We start from the raw sequence: 21,049 nt of genomic DNA, 5'->3' as shown, positions 1-21,049 counted from the left end.
CTTTATTGCTTCATTTATCCGCGGATCCATCGCAGACTCCGGTTTTTGCACTTTTGCGCGGAATCCTTATGAAACATGCAAAGGACATCCCGATGAAAAAGTTGAGAAACGGGTGCAGGTGGCGAAGATATACGGGGAAACGAGAAATACTAGGACGTAGGTTCAGCTGATCGTATTTCTACATCGCCTTCGACATATTTACTTCATTGCCCGAGAAACGGATAGCGTTTTAATATCGTTTTGACACATGAGAGAATCCTTCAATCGATAAATCGACGACAGAACGAAATAAGAAAAATATAGAGATATGAAGGACTAATTGAAAAAATAAGATGATCCACTTTTATCATTAAAGAGAGTTTGTGGCGATTATAATTTCGATAATTGGAAAATATATTTTTGATCTGAGTTTGCAAATTAAAAAATTTGATTATACAAATTAGAAAAAAAAAATTTGATGTTTTTTTTTAAATTGGAGTGTTTAGTTAAAATTGTGAAAATCAACACACACATATACATTATATGTATAGATCATTAATATGATTTAAAATTGTAACTATTTATAAATATTCTTTTATTTTATTTTAAATCACATATAGTATAAATAATATATAGATCATATATAATTTTGAGATTTAATTTTTACAGTTTATGCTCTTTGTTTTCTATTTTTTACTATTCTTTCTGATATGATACCATATCAGAGTAAAAGTAGCTCGTACTTTGTGCAATATACATTTATTTTTAAATTTTCGATATTTTGAGCTTCACACACGTTAAATGGGATTATTTGTGAATTTTTTTGTTAATTACGGTAATAGCGTAGAAATACAAATTTTATGCTGTATATTGTATATTGTAGAAACGGATATTGTAAACGGATAAATAGAATAAGAAATTTATTGTGAGTATAACTGCGATATTATAGCCTCTCCAATTGGATTATCGCAAATTTTGTCGTTCTCAGTAATGAGCGGGTTTACTGTGCAACGGTCTTTTCTTTGCTTTCAAGATTAATGAGTGCAACGACGTTACAACGGCTGTTTCTTGCGCGTCTTTTCTATTCTTCCGCAGATCAGACAAGATCGAGCGTGATCGTAATAAAAAAAAGAAAAGGAAGATCGCGAGCTGGCCGCCGATCGTGTCGGGCAAGCGAGAACCGTGCCGATAAACTTAGTAATGGCAGAAAAATTGCCGCGATTAAGGTCGAAAACACATCCAGCGACCGCCATTTTCTCACAACACCTGCGAATTACGCGTAATTGCCGCCCTCCTCCCTTCTTCTTTTCCTTCCCTTCACTTCACATCTATCTGTTCATGGGAACATCGGTGCAGTTTATTGTCTAAGGATGGATAAGGAGCGAAGGAAAAGTTGATGTTGGCATAGTTATCGACATTTTAGCTGATAAACCAGCTTCTGTGAATTTTTTATAGAGAAAATATAACGAGCAAACATTTTTTTACTATAAGAAAATAATTTGTTTCTTGCGAAAATTTTACACATTTACTTTATTTATTTTGTCATCATATTTATTAATTAGCTATTAAAATTGATAGTTTTTTTTATGTATTAAGGAGCAAATCAATGATACATGAAGTTAATATTGTAATTAACTTAGAATATATTTGATGTAGTTGTGTACAAAATTGTTTTTTTTTTAAATATACATATATAATAAAATAATAAAGTTATAAGAATATTGTTGTTTAACAATGGCAGCATAATTAATTGCATTAATATAAATTGATAATACATTAAAAATAAGATAATCTGTGAAATATATGAAGAAGATTAATACTATATTTAAATCAATAATATTATATAATTATAATATTAATAATATCAATGTGCAATAACTCAATCTTTTGAATTGAAATGTAGTTAGGCGACAGATCTAGTATTGTATTACGTCTTAGAATATTGTAACACATCCGGAGAGTTATAGTACAAAATCGGAACAATAATGAAAAAGAAAAACGTTTAGACATGTTAATGTAATGATATGTCTTATCTTATATTTGCCTGTCGAGAACACCGTCGTGTCGTCGAATCGGAAGTAAAAGCACGCGTGCAGAAAAAGAAAAAGCCGTGTGTCGAATCGCAGAAATTTCCGCGAAATTACAGGTTCGACAATAAAATCTCTTCGCTCTGCGAATTAATTTCCATGATCACAGCCAGACCGAGGAATATTTTTCGCGCGATATGTCGCTCCGCATTCGTATTATCACAATCAATATCGATTTTCTCCCGTTGTGAGTCGTGTAATTTGCGGCTTGGCGTTTTGAAATGATGGCTTGTGGGTGATTTATGATATTTTAGAAAAATGTACTCGCTTTGCGAGGAAACCGTTGCGGGCGCATAATATACATAGCGATAATAATGAAGAAAAAGAAAAATATAAAAAAAGCTTTTCTGAAGGAAGAAAAGTGTTTATTTTCTTATATTTCAATTCTCTTGGATATTTTAAATTCTGTAGTCGTGTCAAGTTGGTATAAATTGTTATAATTAAATGAAATAAAATATTGGTCATATTTATCAATGTGATCTTCTCTCTTTACAAGTTATATATTTTTATGTATATGACTAAATACTAAGATTGCAATATTATACTTTAAAATTTAACTTAAAAATGAAATTTATTAATTGAAATACATTAATTACGATATATAAATATTTTCTGTGTAGTACTCTAGATAACATAATTATTATTATATGTAATGAATAGTATAATTCTATTTTATCTATTTATAGATATGACGAAATTACACATCAAATAACTCAAGTTAGATTGAGAAATCGAGTCACACTTGCAAAATACGTACATACGTTTTACATTATAAAATAATCATTCCATCGTAAGCGATAATAAGTGATCGTTCTAATTCTTGTTTATTTTCATGCAATCGCATGGAAAACAGCAAAGAAAACTTAATAACCTACCGCATCGAATTACATATATTATTTAATGAGGCTCAGTATATAGTGTTATCGAAATTTTATTCAACGTCACTCAGAGTTATTGCCGAGATAGCGGCTCTCTTATCTTGAGGAGAAAGTTTTTCGTACGGTTTACTATCGACGCGCTTTGAATGATGAATACTTATTATCAATGTAAGTGTTGGCAATGAGTAATACACATTTTGTTGTAAAAGTTGATAATGTAAAATATTAATAAAATCTTTCATAATTTTTGAAATATTTATCAAGATTTTTCAGTCACAAAAAGATATTTTTTAATAATTGGATATAAATAAGTTCATAGAAATCGTTGCATGTTGTGCTTGTAATAACTTACAGGATTATTTGTATGTCCTTGACCGATGTTAGAAAAGTTACATTCGGTGTACATGATAGAAATTCAACTGTGTGGCATGCAACTTGCAGCAATGCGCTGAAGGGTATACAAGATATGTCGTGCGATAGATCAATCTTAGATTGTAGCATATTTTTACATTGAACGCATTTACATTTTTAACGTACACGCTATTTTTATGTTTGCTTGATATTTCTTGCATTTGTAAGATTTTATAGTTTTTCTGGCAGGACGTAAGCTTAAGAGTTATACAAAAATAGATTTGTGTTATAGATAACATAATGTTACAACTCTTCTTTCATTTTCTAAGCTTTTTATATTTTTTTATAAAACTAATTTTGTACACAAGAGATATCTCAAGTTTACTATATGTATATACATAAAGCAATGATATTAAGAAATGATTCAAGAAATAAAGTAGCTTTAAGGAAAAGCAATAATGTAAATTAAAGTGATACGAATCATATCTTGCAGATTCTTTTGCGATGGCTACATGAAATCAATTTTTCTTTGCCCCTCATTTAAATTGCTCGTTCTTTTACTACAGATCAGCACTTTCGAAGCAAACTGCTTAATTAATTATGTTTTTATGTGGAAGTCACGACCGGAGTGATCGTAGGTAAATCGCCCGGTAAACCGCGGTAAAGCGATGGTGCACGCGTTTCTGCATATCTAATACAAAACCTTTCGCTACAACTTTGAGGGGTTAGCTTCGGTCGATTACGATATGCATGCGTATGCGTGAGTATGTGTATGCTGGCGCACGTTCGTCGTATGCAGCGCGTGCACGCGCATCTCTCTCTCTCTCACTTTTATCGGCGCGAGCGCGTACGTGGGTGGCGTGTTCGCGAAGTTATGGTATCCGCGCCGCTCTTATGGAGCGCCTATAGGCGCGTGTAGAAGACCGCGCAATCGCCTCACGACGTCTGTTGTAACTTGCGTGCGTGTACGTGTACACTTTGTAGCGGCTGCACGTACGCCCGGCGTTCGTCGAGCAAATAACTACACGTGTCCAATTAGAAGCACGAAACTATTCGCGATAGTGCCCCGCGTGACGTGTAATTAACTCGGCGTTGGATGTGCCCGCGAGATTTCGTGAGGCCCGCGATTATCCGCGAATAGCTTGTCGCGGACTGTCCACCGTGATACATTTTTTTTTGGAGAACACGCGGACGAAAGTTAAATTGAAATATTATTGTAAACTTTATGTAAAGATATTTGTGAGAAATATCATACAGAGCCATTATACTTTTACATTATTGCGTCAGTTTGTTGTTAACGAGTAAATATATATATAGAAAAAAGGAAGTAATATTGTATATGTATAATATTTATAACATAGGAGATTATAAAATTATATATGAATTTAAATATACTTATAATCGAAAAATAAAATATTGCCCATTAGGGTAATTGTTACTTAGGGTACTTATAGTCTATCAATTTTATTTTATGAAACAAAGAATTAATAACTAATTTATAATTACGTCATACGAAGTTAAAATTGATGGTGCTATTCATGATTTTCTTTCTGTCAAATAATCGTCGTGATTTCTTTTTTTCTTGATCCCTTTCGCGATTACATTTATCTAGGGTTGTTTTACACAAACTCGCATGTCTCCCTAATCTATTCATTTGTGCGCTTATCAATTCGTTACGGGAGGGGTGACACAATAAAATGTTCGCCCATCCTAATCTTATCTTTAAAAAACAGCATGTTCGTGTGAAAGCGTACATATTTTCGTCATTCTTGCGGGGGTGCGACGCTCACGTATTCCGCGCTTTTTCGTAAGCATAATTTGCGCGTAATTATCGCGGCCAGTAATATTCCTACCCGCGATAAACCGTTTACATGATTAATAGAGGCCGGTATTTCGCGAGCCTACGGCGCTCTTCTCTTCTTTTCTGAGCATCTCGCTGCTGCGTCGTGTATACTGAGTGGTCTGCAAAAACCGCTTTTTACCTTCAGTTCATATAATTGTCTGTTTTTATTCAATTTCAATCTTATTAATAAAATGTATTTGATGTAATTTGAAATTATTACTACACATTTTTATGTGTCGCTTTTGCAAAGTAAAGTAATAATAAAATTAATGAGAAGAATACAATTAAAACTATTTTTGTGAAACAATATTTTTGAAGTTATTTTTAAGAAAATCATATTAAATATATTATTTATAAATAGTTATTTGATACTTAAAACGAAGTAGAAAATTAAAAAACTTTTTGAAGACAGATTTGAATATTTAAATTTTAATTGCATAATTTATATAATTAAAACAGATATTTTTCATTTGTTTTTATTTTTCTCAGTATTAAATACCGAATCTCTGCTTAAAAAAAAAAAGCTAAAGACATTACTAAATATATTTATTTATATTCTTCAACCTTAGTTTGTATCAAGACTGTTTTTAATTTATATATCATTGTATGAAACTTTACATTGTACTAAACCTTTCATCTTCCCTTTTATTAAAGTAAAATCGGTATCCGATTCGTTTAGCAAGCTGTTGATAAAAGCAGTAGTAGATAATTGTTGGACATCCTGTATATACGCATATGTATGCGCACGCTGCGCTCACACACGTGTGCTGAGTGCACGCGCACGACCGCTCTCGCTCGAGGTATGCTATTATCATAATTGCCGCCAATAACGGCTCCGTGATTGGCGCACTTCACGCTTTCCTGGTGCTTCTTTTCGGAAGTTTTGCATCCTTTGGCCAGGTTACCCTGTTCACTTCGGCTTTCTCTCTATCTTTTTTTCCTCTTTTCTCTCTACCTCCTCTTTTTCTCTTTCTCTCTCTTCTTCTCGCAACAGCAATTCCTCTCGCGCGCAATTCTTTGCACGCGTCTCCAATAGCAATCTGCGATTTCGAATTCCCGATTGGTATAGAAAAAAAGGGGATAAGACGCGGGGAGAGAGCAAAAAGTTGCCGAAATGAATGGTGAGCAATTCACGAGGACGAGGACGAGGTCGAGCGTGCGCGATGTTTCTTGGTCATTGTAGTTGCCCGCCATCTTTCTATCTCTGCAACATTCTCATCTGATCGACCGATGAAAAATGTTACTTTGAATAGAAGGAAAAAGTCGTAAACCAAAAGTTTCACGGATGCGTCGTTATTCGTTGCGAGAGTAACGTTCTGATTACGTCACACTATTTTAGAGCGATGTTTTTCTATCTTGAATGGGGATTTTTTTGATGGAAAGTTTTGTAGGATCAAGGAAAAAATAGATTACGATCATTGATATATTAGTGCAACGTATTGATAACCGAATATATTCACAATGCTATATTGGATAGATTTTATCAATGTTCACGTGCGATAAGCTACGCGCTAATCACGGCAATATGTCATCGAATCGTGCGTCAAAGGTTTTAAATCCTCGAGTATTGGATTGACAGATGTTACATCTGCCAATATGAGTAACGTTCTAGCAAAGTCAGGATTCTCCTACATATAGAAGTGCATTTGCGTGCGATGAATCCTATCAAAAACGAGCTATATCGCGTGATATATTCTGCTTGAATTAAATGCAGTGAAAAAAATCTAGTTTTTACTAGGCGATACGAGCGTAATTAAAAGCGCGCGTCAAAAAACCTGGTTGAGAGGCTTTTGTGGTTCCCTCTACATAGTTAGTCTTTTAAATTGCTCGCCGAGGTATGAAATATTTTACACGTTATTAATAAAATTTTTGTTTAAAATTTGGTTTAGGATGTTTGGTAGACAACAGTATTATTGAAAAGAAATTAATAATTCTCAATAAAAAATAAAATTTAAAAAATTTTAATTATTATACTATAATCAAAATAATAGTCTATAAAAAATACTTTATATCGCATTTTATATAACATATTTTTATTTCTAAAATCTCAAAACTTTTACAATAGTAATGTGAACAACATAAATATCTTAGTCTCTATATAGTTCATATTTGTATAATGCCATTATAATTTGTACTCGCTCCAACAGTTTCATTAATCAGAGAAAAGATTGATTTTACTCTAGTTGGAGAGAAGTTGCACGATATTGCGTATTGCGCGATAACACATCCAGCATTACACTTTACGTCGCAAACGCCACCGCGCCCTATGGCAAAGTGGCTTTCGACGTGAATACAGCTGCACCAAGCAAGCGACACACAACCTTCGGCGTTTTCCGCGTGCACCGACACGCCGACACGCTCTTTCAGGACGCCGAAAGGCAATATCGACTGGCGAGATACGTCCACAGCAGACGTCGTCGCCGTTGAATCTTGCGCCAAACTCGCTGGTTCCATTACCAAACTGTCAACGCGCGCTTGCTAGTTGTTAAGCGCGGACCGCGCGAATTTCACCACACAAATCTCTCCCCGATCCGGAGATCGCTAATTCCGCACGAACTGAAACTAGACTTCTATACGTGTATACTAGACCGCTAAACATTCCTTGTTTAGTATAGCTGAAGTCGGCATTTTCATACCTTTTGAGGAAATCGTTCTAGTTTTACCAAAAGACTTGCGCAAGATGTAATATAGGTAGTATGTATTCTTTACATGGTTCACAAAATCGTATTTTGCTCAATTTCTATAAATATGAATAGATAAATAGTCATAATTAGTATAAGTGCAAAGTCTCATGATATTTAAATTAAAATAGAATAAGAATTAGAATAAAATAGAGTAAAAAAGAGCATTAGAGAGATAAATCGTGACGTTTATTTAATGTTTTATTTACCAATTTAATCTTTTTATTATGGTCGATTAATTTGATTTACACTTATAAAAATGCAACTAAAAATGTGATAAATGTCAATGGAGTTACATTTCCATATAATGTGACTCATGAAAATGTAAAGAAGTAATAAAAGGGTCATGTGTATATATATATATCCACCCGCGGTAGTTGGGGTGATTGCAGAGCGTAGGTTAAGTCCGAGCTAAAAAAAAAAAGCGGACATTTCAACGGATTCCGGAGGGAAGGAAAGCGAATACGCGTGCTGCGTGATTACGTGCAGTTACAAGCCCCTTAAATCGCGTAAAAGATAAGACCGGCTTTACATTAAACGTACGTCCGACAGAAGTGCGCACAACCCCTATAAATAGCGGCAGAACCGCCTACTGCCCCCTGTCCTTTCTTTCGTCCTTTCACTCGCCGCTCGAAAATCATCAGAGGATTGGCGATTCAATGTAATCACGTAGTAGGTGTACTCTCGATGACTCGTGCCACTCCTGTAAATAAAAAAAAAAAAAAGAATGCTTGACGTCCGTTAACTCCAGAAATACTACAATTATTTAATTAAATAAAAATTGTTATACTTAAAATCACGATATTTTTTATTAATGATTTTCATTCGATTAATGCAATCACTATCTAAAGTAAAAACATGTTATTTTTAAAGTAAAAATATGTTTTGATTAAATTTCTATTATTAACTACAAGCGTACGAAGCATGTTTATTTTTTTAATCAATGTTATTGTAACACTTAGATGACTTTGATACACGGAAATAATACTCGAGAACGGCTCAAGGACAATTATTTTTTTTTAACGAGAACCAGTAAAAAGGTTGACTCAAAGAAGATATATCTACATCGCCGACGTATCTACATTGATGAGATAATTACGCGCCGACAATGAAACAAAACTTATTTCAATTTTAAATAGCCTCACGCGGATATGCTTAATGAGAAAAGAAATAGCCGCAATGCATTTATTTATGATGATAAATTCTCTTTTAAATTCTCGCTGATCAGTTGCATATGTAATGGATTCGGTTCATCGGGCATCTAATATAGAAAAAGAAACAGATACATATGTAAAGTATCCTTGTTACACTGATTCCAATAAAACACTTGGATAATATTATGCTTTATCCAATCATGCATCAAAAATTGTCCAAATCTTTAAATAAATTTCAAATCATCGATTTATTGAAATTGTCAATATTAATTAACCTTACTGGCGCTTTCTGATGAACGGATAGAATATATTGCATCACGAGCTGTATTTTTATTGAAAATTTTAAAGCTTAATTTGTTTATGAAAAAATTGACTTTTTTATCATTGAAAAATAATGATATTTGTTGTGGAAAAGGAGCGATTACGCAAAAATATTCAGTATGTAGATACATTGAAAAGATGATTATATTACTATTCTGCAGCAGATCAACGGTATTCGATTGCGGAATATACGATAATAAATATTTCTATATTGCTAAACGGGTTTATTTGCTGCACGACGAAAATGTAATATATAATCTATAACAAATTAATTATATTCTTAAACAAAAGCGACCGGATATTATTGCCACTGCTGTTTATTGTTGTTTGTATCATTAAGCCAGCTTTGTATATGCACAGCGGTCACGATGAAACCTTCAATTTAACGAATCACTAATAAATTCGCGTAATTGTGTTGCGAACACGGTCAGCAATTACGATATAATTGTTATTTCATTCCCGTGTACGAATAAACTAATTAAAGATTCAATGCCGGGCGTAACGCGCAGAATGACCTCGCTCGATATCTAGTTAATATAAATCTGAATTTTTTTTTACCTGAATCTCTCACAATTCCGAATTTTGTTTTAAACGTTGAAAATTAAAACTTTTAAAGAAAGAAAACTCTCAAAAGAAAATCTCAATGTTTATTATCGTTACGATAAGCAGTCTACTGCAAATTGTTATCTTTATTTCCAATTTTATGGTTTTTGATAAAACTATCTGTTGATTTCAAAATAAATTAGGATTTGCCCACAAAAATCTAGTGAGTGGAAAAAAAATTAAAGGGAAAATTTCGGCTTATACATTTTCTTAAATGTGAAAGAAATTTTGTTCTATGACATAAAGAAATGATAAAATTAGATATTTTTTATTCTCTGAAACGCATGCAACGTTTAGAGTTTTTTTAGAAATATAATACACTAGAGAAAATATTTACAAAAAAATATGAATTCACGTTGGATAGATGCAAAACTTTTATGAATTAACAAGATGGTCTTAATTAAAGTACTAATAGTCTTAATAATATTGAGAATCACGTGCAGCAAAGTTAACTGAATTTTAAAAAGAGTAGGAAACGTGTCGTGAACGTAATACTCAAATTCGCTAGCTCGACGATATTAAAATTGTACGTGTAGCAATTCCTGACACTGGCAACGTTAATTAGTCGAAAACACAGTATAGATTGTATGCCTACAAGTTCCAACGGGTCCCGTTTTATTGCTTAGTGTAACGAGCATGGTAACGCACGGTCGTTTCTAAATAAAATTAGCGTTCACTAAGCGTCCCCTCCGTTTGCGCTGCGTCACGTAAACTCCGACGGGTTACGCAAAGCGTGTCTAGGGGGGGGTTCAACCCCTTAAGGATCGCGCGTGTCGTGAATTCGCTACTACTCGGTGAAAATCTTCTCTATTGGATCGTATTATTAAAAAGTAAAGACTAAGTAGTACATGTGTTAATAATAATAAAATAAAAAAAAAAAAAAAAAAAAAGAACACTTGGTCTAATAATTAATACATTAATCGTCTCAAATATATTTAACGTTTTAAATATTGTATATTAAAAATATATGTATCTCGCGCGATTATTTTATATCACGATAAATATTTTTTTGTACGCTATTACTAACAGAATGCTTATTATACTGTACACATCTATAGCGCTGCAATGTAAGCTTGCGATAATAATTTTCCTATCGCGGTTTTCCGAAGAACAGGATCAGTGGAGAAGGGTCCGACGATTTTCCCGATCAACAAACGTGTTTACACGCCTAACGATCGTATCTCGCGGAGTGGAAAGGGGGCGGCGGGGTGGGGCTGCCGCCGGCGGGAACTTTGTTCGCTCCTGTCCTGGGAAATATCGCGGAAGGAACATCTGTGCGCTCGTTTCTTTGCCTCCCCGAGGATCCTCCAGCGCGTAGACGGGCAATAAACCATAAGTCGGTGACGGCTCGAAGAAAACTCCTCGAGAGCTTGTTTCCTGCATTCTCTCTCTGTTCGGCCGAGAGGCATCCCTCCTGCGTAAGAGACATCCCCTCCTGCCCGTTGCTCCTTCTCTCTCTCTCTCTCTCTCTCTCTCTGATCTCTCGCCATCTGCGCGTAAGCATCGTGCCCACACCCCCGCTTTTAATCGTTATTGTCGTAATGTTACTGTTACGACGCACTGCGGCACACAGTGGGCTGCTTCTTCGGGGGTCGCCCCTGTCGTCCGAGGGATAATCCAGAATTTCGTATTATAGCCGCAATTCGCACGATTCGCCACGTTTCGCATTCGGCGACCCTTGATGTCCCTTTCGCTACCCCTTCTGTATACTTCTGTATCCCCCACGAGCCTGCTTTTTCATCCCTTGAGACGGTTTCACGCCATTATGTTTACTCGATGTATCTTTTAATTCTTATTTTCCGATGATTTATGAGATTTTGTAATTACTTGAAAGAGGAATTTATTATTGCGAGAATTTAAAAATTAATTGGTATTCATTATGTACCTGTTAGTGATTTTTAAATATAGATTTTGTAATTTTTTTTTTATATGTTACAGAATATTATATATATTTTAGAGTATATATATATATGTAGAATATATTATATATATTTTAGAATATTTGTAATGTAAAAAAGATGTTATGTTAAATTTTTTTTATGATTGAAACGAAGTCAGCACACAAATTTTTCGAGTTTTACAACAATTCTGTTTTTATAGAAATAGTATTGAGCACATTCTAATTTGTATTTAATTTGTCTTGATTGTTGTCTAAAATTAAATTGCTTAATTTAATTATCAAAAAATTAAGAATGTATTCAAAAGCATATAAATTCAAGGATTGATGCAAATCTAATATAGCTAAATATAGTTTCATATCATGTTAGGTATAAAACAATATTGAAACAATAGTTTATTACTTAAAAACTGGATTTATTTAAAAAATTTAGAAGACTCATGCGCGCCAAAAATCATACAAACGGTCAGCGATATCAGATATCACATATTTCGATTAACACAGTGCTATACATATCCTACACACATTTATACATACACAGAGAGACGCATGTCCCAACGCGCGACTGCAAGCGCGATCGGAGATAACGATCCTGAAACGCAGAAGGGTCCTTTGAGAATCACATGACATCTGCCGAGGGGTGTGGTGTGGAGAGATGTAATGGTACCATATTACAAGCGTCAAACCGCACGATGCTGTCTCGAAGCAACGCGATTGTGATTGCAACGAAAATCGCGCGTGACCAAGCAATTTTATTTTGAAAAAATCGCTCGTTCATATTCGAAATATTTATCGTTATATTTTATCTATTAATTTCAAATGTTGATTGTTTTTTTTTTTACTGATCTCATATATGAGATTTTTCTTTTCGGAGTTTTCATGTGAGATATTTTTTATTATTTCTTTTGTATATTACCAATTTTATTGCTAATTTTTAATATTATTTGTGCCGTACGTTTTATACACACTACTTTCTGTTTCTATATCTACACCAGTACCAACCGTACTTTTGCTTTCCTTCTCTTTTTAATCATACCTGCTGCCGAAGTGGCGAGACAAGTGCGGGATAACTCTCGGAGCTATAATTTGCATAAATCGCTCGCGGCGGTTTTCCTATGAAGAAAATGCGTCGATGATGCTGCTTGCATGCCGTTGCGTATCCCAAAAAAAGCTTAAGACTGCATGATAGGTTACAAATCAGCGAATGGCAGATTTGTTTGATACCTTATAATAGTTAATAGCGTTTTTGCGCATTCGGGCTCTATGATTATTCGTCGCTTTATCATATATGTAATATGGTATAGCTCGACATTTCGTGCTACACTTACAGCATTTAAATCAATAAAAAAGCTTGAAGTTATTCATTCCTTCAATGTTTGCATACGTACAATTGTAACGATTTTTTATTTTCTCTATTTAATTTAATCAATTAAAATTCGCCAGCTTATTTATTCTTGATGTAAATAATAAAACATTATCCCTTTTTTCTCGGGTTAATTGCGCGTGCAATTTAATTATGATATATCAGAATAATCGTCGTTTTTTTTTTCTAGCGATAAACACTCGGGGCTTTTTATCGCAATGTCAGACCTTATGTGATATATAAGCTCTCTCTTACCTTTTCTCTGTGTCTGCCGTCTCAAAACGGACACAAGTACGTTCTCTTTCCCTTTTCAACGTTGTCAAGCGGAAATTTAATTCAAACGTAAGTTGTGTTTGTACCGACAGGATGTAATGCATTCGATCATAATTCTTTCGGAAGATATCTCGCATCGTTTCTCAAAGGAACGATATTAATTTGTATTCTCTGTCGCGACACGGTTCCGCGGTTCGATTAACATTGCATATTAGTACAAAGGGGCACAACAATGTTAGACAAAAATATGAATAAACGTTCTGACTTTAATTTTTATAAGATTTGCATAAAAGTGCAGCATACACAACTTCTGAATGCAAATATGCACAGTTTGAAAAGAAGCTTCGTGTAATATATGTGTGGAGAATTTTAATTTAAAAACTTGTGTATAGCAAGCTTACAGTTATTTATAAATTTGCTTATATTTGTCTAGTGCGCGTGGCTGTCAAAATATTCCACTACTTCTAGCGTCACATATATTCATAACAACATAAATATGCATTTAAAAATTAAATTGCAAAATGAAAATTGCAATGACTTTAATTGATCCTATTTGCTTAAATTTTCTGCGAAAAGTACTTTTTATATGTTTTAATTACAGTCCGTATAATCGTCGATTATTTGTATCGGATCGTTAATGTGTTAATTGCGAATTGTTTTATCTAACGCGTGAAAAAGAAAAAAACCGCGATTTTTATCGAAATAATGATGGTAATAACGATCATATATTTATTGCCCGATCGAGCTCAACTATGGCGGTGAGATATCTGCGCGATCGGAGAAACACGTAAGTATACTCGCGTATTTTCTCGCCGCAACGTGCACGGCCATTTTTATTGTAATTCCGTCGTGCAGAGTTCTTAATTCCCCGCTGCTGTGTTGCTGCTACTCGCTCACACATCGCGTTTTTCGAATTACGCTCGCGTCGCGTATCTCACCGACGGGATCTGCTCGTCGTTATTATTATTATGCTCCTTTCTCCGCGAACCTTTCCCCCTCCCCTGGGGTTTCTCGAGCCCCTTTAAGTTAGGCCGTAAAGCGGGACCGGTGCGCTCAGAAACCCTTCGTCTTTGTTCGCGCGCGCTGGCAATAAAAAGACCCATTACTATTGTGATCGTTATTATTATTACCATCGTTATTAGTAAGCAAGCGAGCGAACGAGCGCTGAGAATATTACGGTTTATCCCGTAGAAAAAACTGTCCCGATCGAGTTGATCAACATATTATTTTTTTCTTTTCTTTTTCATGACAGTTGGATAAAGTCAGTATAGGCTTCCCCCTATTTGAGGCATTTTGTTCATTGTTGTAATTTGATAATTTTATTAATTATCAATATGAGTATTATTGTTTATAATTTGTGCTGAGATTTTATCATTAGTTTTTTATGCAATTATCAATTATTCGTGAAATGGAATCGTTATTTTTAATCACTGCTGGAAAGAGGAAGTTGTCATTCATGGAAATTTTATAAATTTTTTGTTTATGTAAAAACAAATTCAATTTACGACAGTAAAGGACATTTTATTTTTCCAAAACAGTTAAATAAGTTTACATTTGTTTTCATGTGAATTAATTTTGTGTAAAAAGTTTATTGTAGAAACTGAAAAAAAGTAACAATTAATAAAACGAAATGCTCTAGACGGAACAAAAAATCATTGGTTTTTCCAGCGGTAATTTCTATCGAGTTTTTATGTGCATAAGAACATTTTCTACCGGACAATGATATGCGCGAGAAGACATCAGAGGCGCGAACACGCCGTTCATCTCGGTAGCTCCTTCGAGGGACGGTTGTTTCCGTTTTATACCCGTAGTGCCCGTGCGATCGCGATCTAAACTTGAGCTACGGGACGTGTAATTTCGGTCTTCTACTTGAAACAGGTTTTACGTTCGTCCCTGCAGGGTTAATGTACAGTTCCTAGGGTTGTGAACGCGTGGCTGAACGTATTTTCATCCGCTCATGAAGCGGATAATATGAGACTAACTTTGCATCGGCAAAATCGCAAAGATAAATTCGTTATTAATGGAGATTAATAATTCTAAATCTCGCGAGAGACTCGCTAACGTGACGTAATTTTGATAGTGTTGCTTGCAAAGTTTCTTACCTGTCCACTAGAAATCCGTATGTCTTTTCTTCTCCATCTATTTTATTTGTAATTAGTAAATTTGTGAAAATAGAAATTGCAAATTAATATCAAAAATTGAATATTGGAACATTTAAATACTTGAGCAAATTAATCGAGAGTTAAAAGCAGAGTCTTGTACAAATTTAAGTTAATTCTTCCGAATTATGAATCAATTTATTAACGCGATAAAACCGAGAGATAAAACTTGAATCTTGCGAATTTAGATTAATTTTTCCGAATTAATTTATTAATGTGGTAGTAGAGTTTGCCAAATCAAAAATAGATATTTAATCTGTATTTCTCTATTTTTGATTTGACTTGTGAATATTTCTCAGCGGATACAAATCGACTCTTATATTATAAAGCATCTAAAATCGCAGCAACTTTAATCACTGACGATATCTTCACAGTAAACTCGGTCTCCGCGCGGTACTGGAAGATGAGACTAATGACAGTCGCCGTGTAATAGAGGGTATCGTAAGTTCGGCGAAGTTTGACTTCGGGAAGAAGTTCCGGAAGCAGCGAGAGGATAGTTTAAGCTAACTTGGAGCGCGATGAATCAAGAATGCGTCACGTACATTCATCGGGGTTCCGCCCGACTTTTCTCCTCGGGGATTTATTTCTCTCTCGGATTTCCTCGTTAATCCTGTATGTCCAGTCGCGCACTTTTTCTTAGTGCAGCTGAAAAATGTAAAATGCTTTGTTTGAAATCCTAGATTTCTTCACATTTTGTCTACGGAAATTTATATATAAAGCGAAAAGAAACAGATAGATTAAGAGCAAATTATAAATCATCCTTTTTATTATCAAAAATTTACAAAGGATGTATCTAAATTTTTACATACGTATGCGAAAAGTACATACGCAATATACTAAATACTAAAGTATTAGATAGAAAAATATGCAATGTTTATTTGAAGGATTATTCAATCTATTCAACATTTGATTTACACCTTTTTCGTTAAACATTCTCGGGTTAATATGTCGATAATATCGATTAATATATGTGTCGTTGCACGAGGCAGATCACAAGATTCGCAAGTAAATTTCTCTATTGTCTATACAAGCAGAGAAACGGTAATTTTTCATAAAGGCAATATGCAAATTGTTCATAACAAGATTTACAGTGTATGTGATTCGCAATGCAAGATTTGCGATCGTGATTTATGCGAATGGCCTTGCAAATGTTTATAAAACTGTAGTAAATAATCAGCCTTTCGCAAAAGTTAACAACGACGGCCGGGGAATATGAATCCGATACCGATCGCGCTCAAAGCCGTGGCACTCGCCGTTATCTCGGCTACATCGTAAAAATCGATCTCTTGACTAGCGAAATTCTCCTTCAGCGAACGTATCGAAGATCGCACCGATCGATAACGGCGACGGACAATTAGCCGTTTCTCGATATCGAGCGGGGGCGTAAGAGTGGATCTTAGAGCGGATCGAGCGGAACGGTGGGGGGGGGGGGGAAAGGCACGAGGGGGAGAAAGAGGGACGGAGAAAGCGAGCAATGACGTGTTCGGTAATTAGCGTATTATGCATTCGGCCACGTTTGATTTATCGGGAGCCTCGAAGGGGAACAGGATGTGCCCCCGGGGCGCACCCAGGTTCATCTCACGCAAGTGCTCTGCCCCCTCCCCCCCCCCCTTATTCCCTTCTCTTTCCCTTCCTTTTCTGGATGCCTTCTTCCTTCTGGTTACGCGTTTCTCTTTGCCCCTGTCCTTCCTTTCTTTGATCTTAGTGAAAGGGAAGAAGTTTGGCACTTTCCTCCCTCTCTCTCTCTCTCTCTTTCTGGTCTCTCGATTTGAGAGTACTTCTTGAATGTTTTTTTCTTCATTTTTCTTTATTTGTTTAATTCTCAATGAAGGTCAACATCCTTTGCAGGCATTTTTAATTTTATAATACGTTTTTCTTATATTATATTAAACAATTTTAATTTTTAAAATTTTATTGTAATTTTGATTGGTAAGATAGGAAGTACTTCTAGGCACGAAGCAAGAATATTCAAAGTATCCAAAAACTAATTAAAATTTTGTATAATTTTATATATTTAAATAATATCGAATTTTTCTGAAACACCAATTAGAATTGCGAATTATGATTTCGAATTTTTTAATTTTTCTTTTTTTATCTCTTTTTCGTTTGCTATACCATTTTTTAACATAAAATTTTAGTATGAACTTTCGTATATCTACTTTCTTTTACTCTCTCCTTGAGTCTTCTTTCTCTGCTTATATCTTTTTCTCAATTCTTTTCCTGCATGCATTCTTCAATTCTTTATGTTTTGTCCAGTCTTTTCCTCTCATTTTTCTTTTTTATTTTTTTTCATTCTGCTCCGCAACTCGACCGCCCATCCTTCTCACTAACGCACAGAATCCCTCCGCTCCGCCTGTTCATCGCAATCCTCCTTTCCTCCTCTATTCAGTTGGGGGACCTCTCCCTACTCTTTTTTTCCTTCTCTTCGTTCTTACTCATACCTCTCTTCGCCATTATCCGCTTTCATTGGCCTTCGGTGCCCCGCCGCGGCAATAGCAGAGAGCGGCTCCCTTCACATCTGGGGATAAGTACGGGTTTGTATGGAATATAGCCCTGGGTTCCAGCGACGCGTCGAGTTTTTGATACCGATTCGCTATCATCCGATTCTCTGCGATCGCGATTTATTCGACGCCAAGTTGAGAGCGTACATTTCATAAATAGATAGATTCAGAATGATTGGTTATGACATACTTTATTTTCATCGATTTTTATTTTTATAAATTTCGCACATTTTTTTCAATATTATAGTTCATAATTTGTTGCAGTGTCGAGTACATTTCTATATCGTATTTTTTTTTTTTTTTTCCGATGCCAATCAATCTCTTTTTTTATGAGAGTATTTATTATTTTAAGAATGTTAAATTTACTTAAATGTATATTACTCTTATTAAAAGATTTATTTATTATAATATATTCTGAATAACATTCTTAAATTTGTAGATTCAAAATCGTTAATCGTGTTTCTCTTTTCAGAATTTTATTATTTTAGAATTTACCGATAATAATTGAAAGATATATGCACCTCAAGATTCTATAAATGGTTTCACAAATCTTAAATTTATAAAATATGGAATTTTACAATTAAATTTTTTAGATTTAGATATACTTGTGCAATGGATTTTACTTTTTCAGATATCTGCATTTCTTAAAAATTTATTTGCTTTACAAATCTTTACTGACCAATTGATTGATATAGTTTAACTTATTTCTTAATCATAGAAAAATGCTTCTCGTGCATCATATCGTGAACATCTCTATCCCGATCTTGTACATTCGCGAGTTAAAGATCAAGTAGCACTTTTTATAGCTGCATCATTGACCAACTCGCAGGTAGTTTACTTAGGCACTGAACATGGCCAATCGTACACAACAAACCGGTCACTTCCTCTGCGCGACGGCGATTTAGCCGTTTCAAAAATATTTTTCTGGCGAGTCGATGAAACTTTTTCCAAGCGAGGAAAAACACTTTACTGGCCAAGAGCCAAACGGCATGTGGTCGGATGTACCGAGCGCGAAGTCGAAGAGGCGAGCCGGCTTGAGTTTGCGAAGAATCGCAGAGAGTTTCGAGAACTTGAAAGTTGTGGAGAAAACGAGGCGCGAAAGCCGATGCCGATCGGCTCGTCTCGTCTCGTGTACAATTGCAATCGTCCTTTTCGAGACGTTTTCTCGAAGAACGAATCGAGAAATGCTGCTATCGTCTCCGCTTGGCGGAAAACTTCCTTGAACGAGGGAGATGGCAAACAAACTCTCGGACGTTTTTCGTCCTCAAAACAAACCAGCTAGTTCTCAGCGGAATACGTAACACAAATAGCGAAATCTTTACCAGAAAGCTTCTTGTGAAAAATGCAATTGCTTCTTCAGATTATAATTAAAGTAGAATATTGCTGTCTTATAATATTAAAAAAAAAAAAAAAAGATCCGTTTGATAAAAGTATTTTAATAAAGCGGTAAGAGAGCTTTTCAATTGTGATTGTATATAAATTTATGAACCTTGACGATCTATTCGAAAAAGTGCGTCGTGAAATTATTATACAAGATGGCGGCGCCTCGGCACGAATAATCCTTTGTCCCCTCACACACCTTTTTTACGGGACAAAGATCTGAAGCTCATAGGACCCTCACGGGGCGAGGGTATATCATGATGAATAACACGATAAAAATAAGGGACGTCGGGGATCTTTACCCCTTTCCCGTTGTCGCGGTGGGATGACTTTTATGCAAACGATCGCCGGCGTACTACGTCAGCGTTCAGAGGATATGCTTACGCGTTGCACTTTTCCGCACTGGATGAACTATCAAAGAATTTTAATCCTTTACAACTATGTCGAAACACGTTTAACATAATTGATCTGACATGGCGCAGGCGATCCTGTATGAAAAACATCATACAGCGATTAATTTTTATAAATAATTTTGCGAAGTATGAAATTTTTAATCTTAATTATTAACATAATTTTCTGAAAAGATTATTTTTACGAACGGTATAAAATGATGCAAAATTATGTTTCATTTTTACCTTTTTTTAAATATATTTTTTAACGTGTTTTATAGAATGCATTAAAAAGCAGAAAAAATCATGATAATAGATTTAGAAAGATACATATAGGAAATATAGATTGCTTTATCGAACGATTTATCGTATTAAAAATACCCTTTTCATCAGATAAGTATTCTAGCACGTGCTGCCAGGCTATTAGTGAAAACAGTCAAGGAAATGAAAGCGTACAGTAGCACAGTAGATCGAGATGGAGGTTGACAGTGCATCACGCTACTCGGGCATAAAAACAATTTCATTAAGATCGCGATAAATGACGGCCATAAAGCGCGAGATGCATCCGATATCAACGTCGCCGATATCAGAGTGTAAACTACGGAACTCGCGAAATCACTTCGAGGGTGATCACCATCTTTAATGGGGTTGGATCAAGCAGGAGGTGACGGGCTTGTAAAGATCGACCCCTTCTCGATCCTCTCTAGGGAACTATTATTGATATGATCACCCTGATCGTGCACGTCACCCTCGTGTGGTGATGGAGTCATCCGCCTTAGACCCTATTATTATTCCTATGTCACGCTTTTCTGTTCGAAGTCGCTTTTCTACTCGGTACGTTTGTAGATTATAAAATCGATCCGCGAAATTTTCCTTCACGGCATATCAAGTTTTTGAGTGATCGTACAATTTACAGTTGACGAATGAGCTAACGAAGCATTTCCGCTCGAATTAGTGTTAACTTTGATTTTCATCCTAGTCTCGTAAAATACGTTTATCTTGAAAAATGACAGGTTTCTGATGACAACAAGGGAGAGGTCGATTTTTTGAGATCCTATTATAGATATAATCGGTTCGTCCGTGGGTGTCAGCCCCTGATATTACGTTGATTCGTCTTTCCTTCACTTGAAATATCCGTTATTGATGCCGCATATATATGTATAATAGACAAATTTCATGAAAATTTAGTC

At 35.1% G+C, this 21,049-nt stretch overlaps 1 protein-coding gene and 1 long non-coding RNA gene across 12 annotated transcripts in view; one reads left to right on the top strand and one right to left on the bottom strand.

Moving 5' to 3' along the window:
- LOC140666485 (latrophilin Cirl) overlaps nt 1–21,049 on the top strand; it is a 418,870-nt gene that overhangs the window by 110,786 nt on the left and 287,035 nt on the right. The window lies entirely within an intron of this gene.
- LOC140666490 (uncharacterized) overlaps nt 8,433–21,049 on the bottom strand; it is a 268,533-nt gene continuing 255,916 nt past the window's right edge. The window contains exon 6 of one of the 2 annotated variants that reach the window (XR_012046757.1): nt 8,433–8,522. This is a non-coding gene — a long non-coding RNA (uncharacterized lncRNA). The remainder of the gene's footprint in view (nt 8,523–21,049) is intronic. The other variant, XR_012046759.1, reaches the window with a different exon arrangement.

This window comes from Anoplolepis gracilipes, chromosome 6, assembly GCF_047496725.1.
Source record: "Anoplolepis gracilipes chromosome 6, ASM4749672v1, whole genome shotgun sequence".
Taxonomy (NCBI): Eukaryota; Metazoa; Arthropoda; class Insecta; order Hymenoptera; family Formicidae; genus Anoplolepis; species Anoplolepis gracilipes.
The sequence above is the reverse complement of the archived record's forward strand: the minus strand, read 5'-3'. Positions and strand labels throughout refer to the sequence as shown.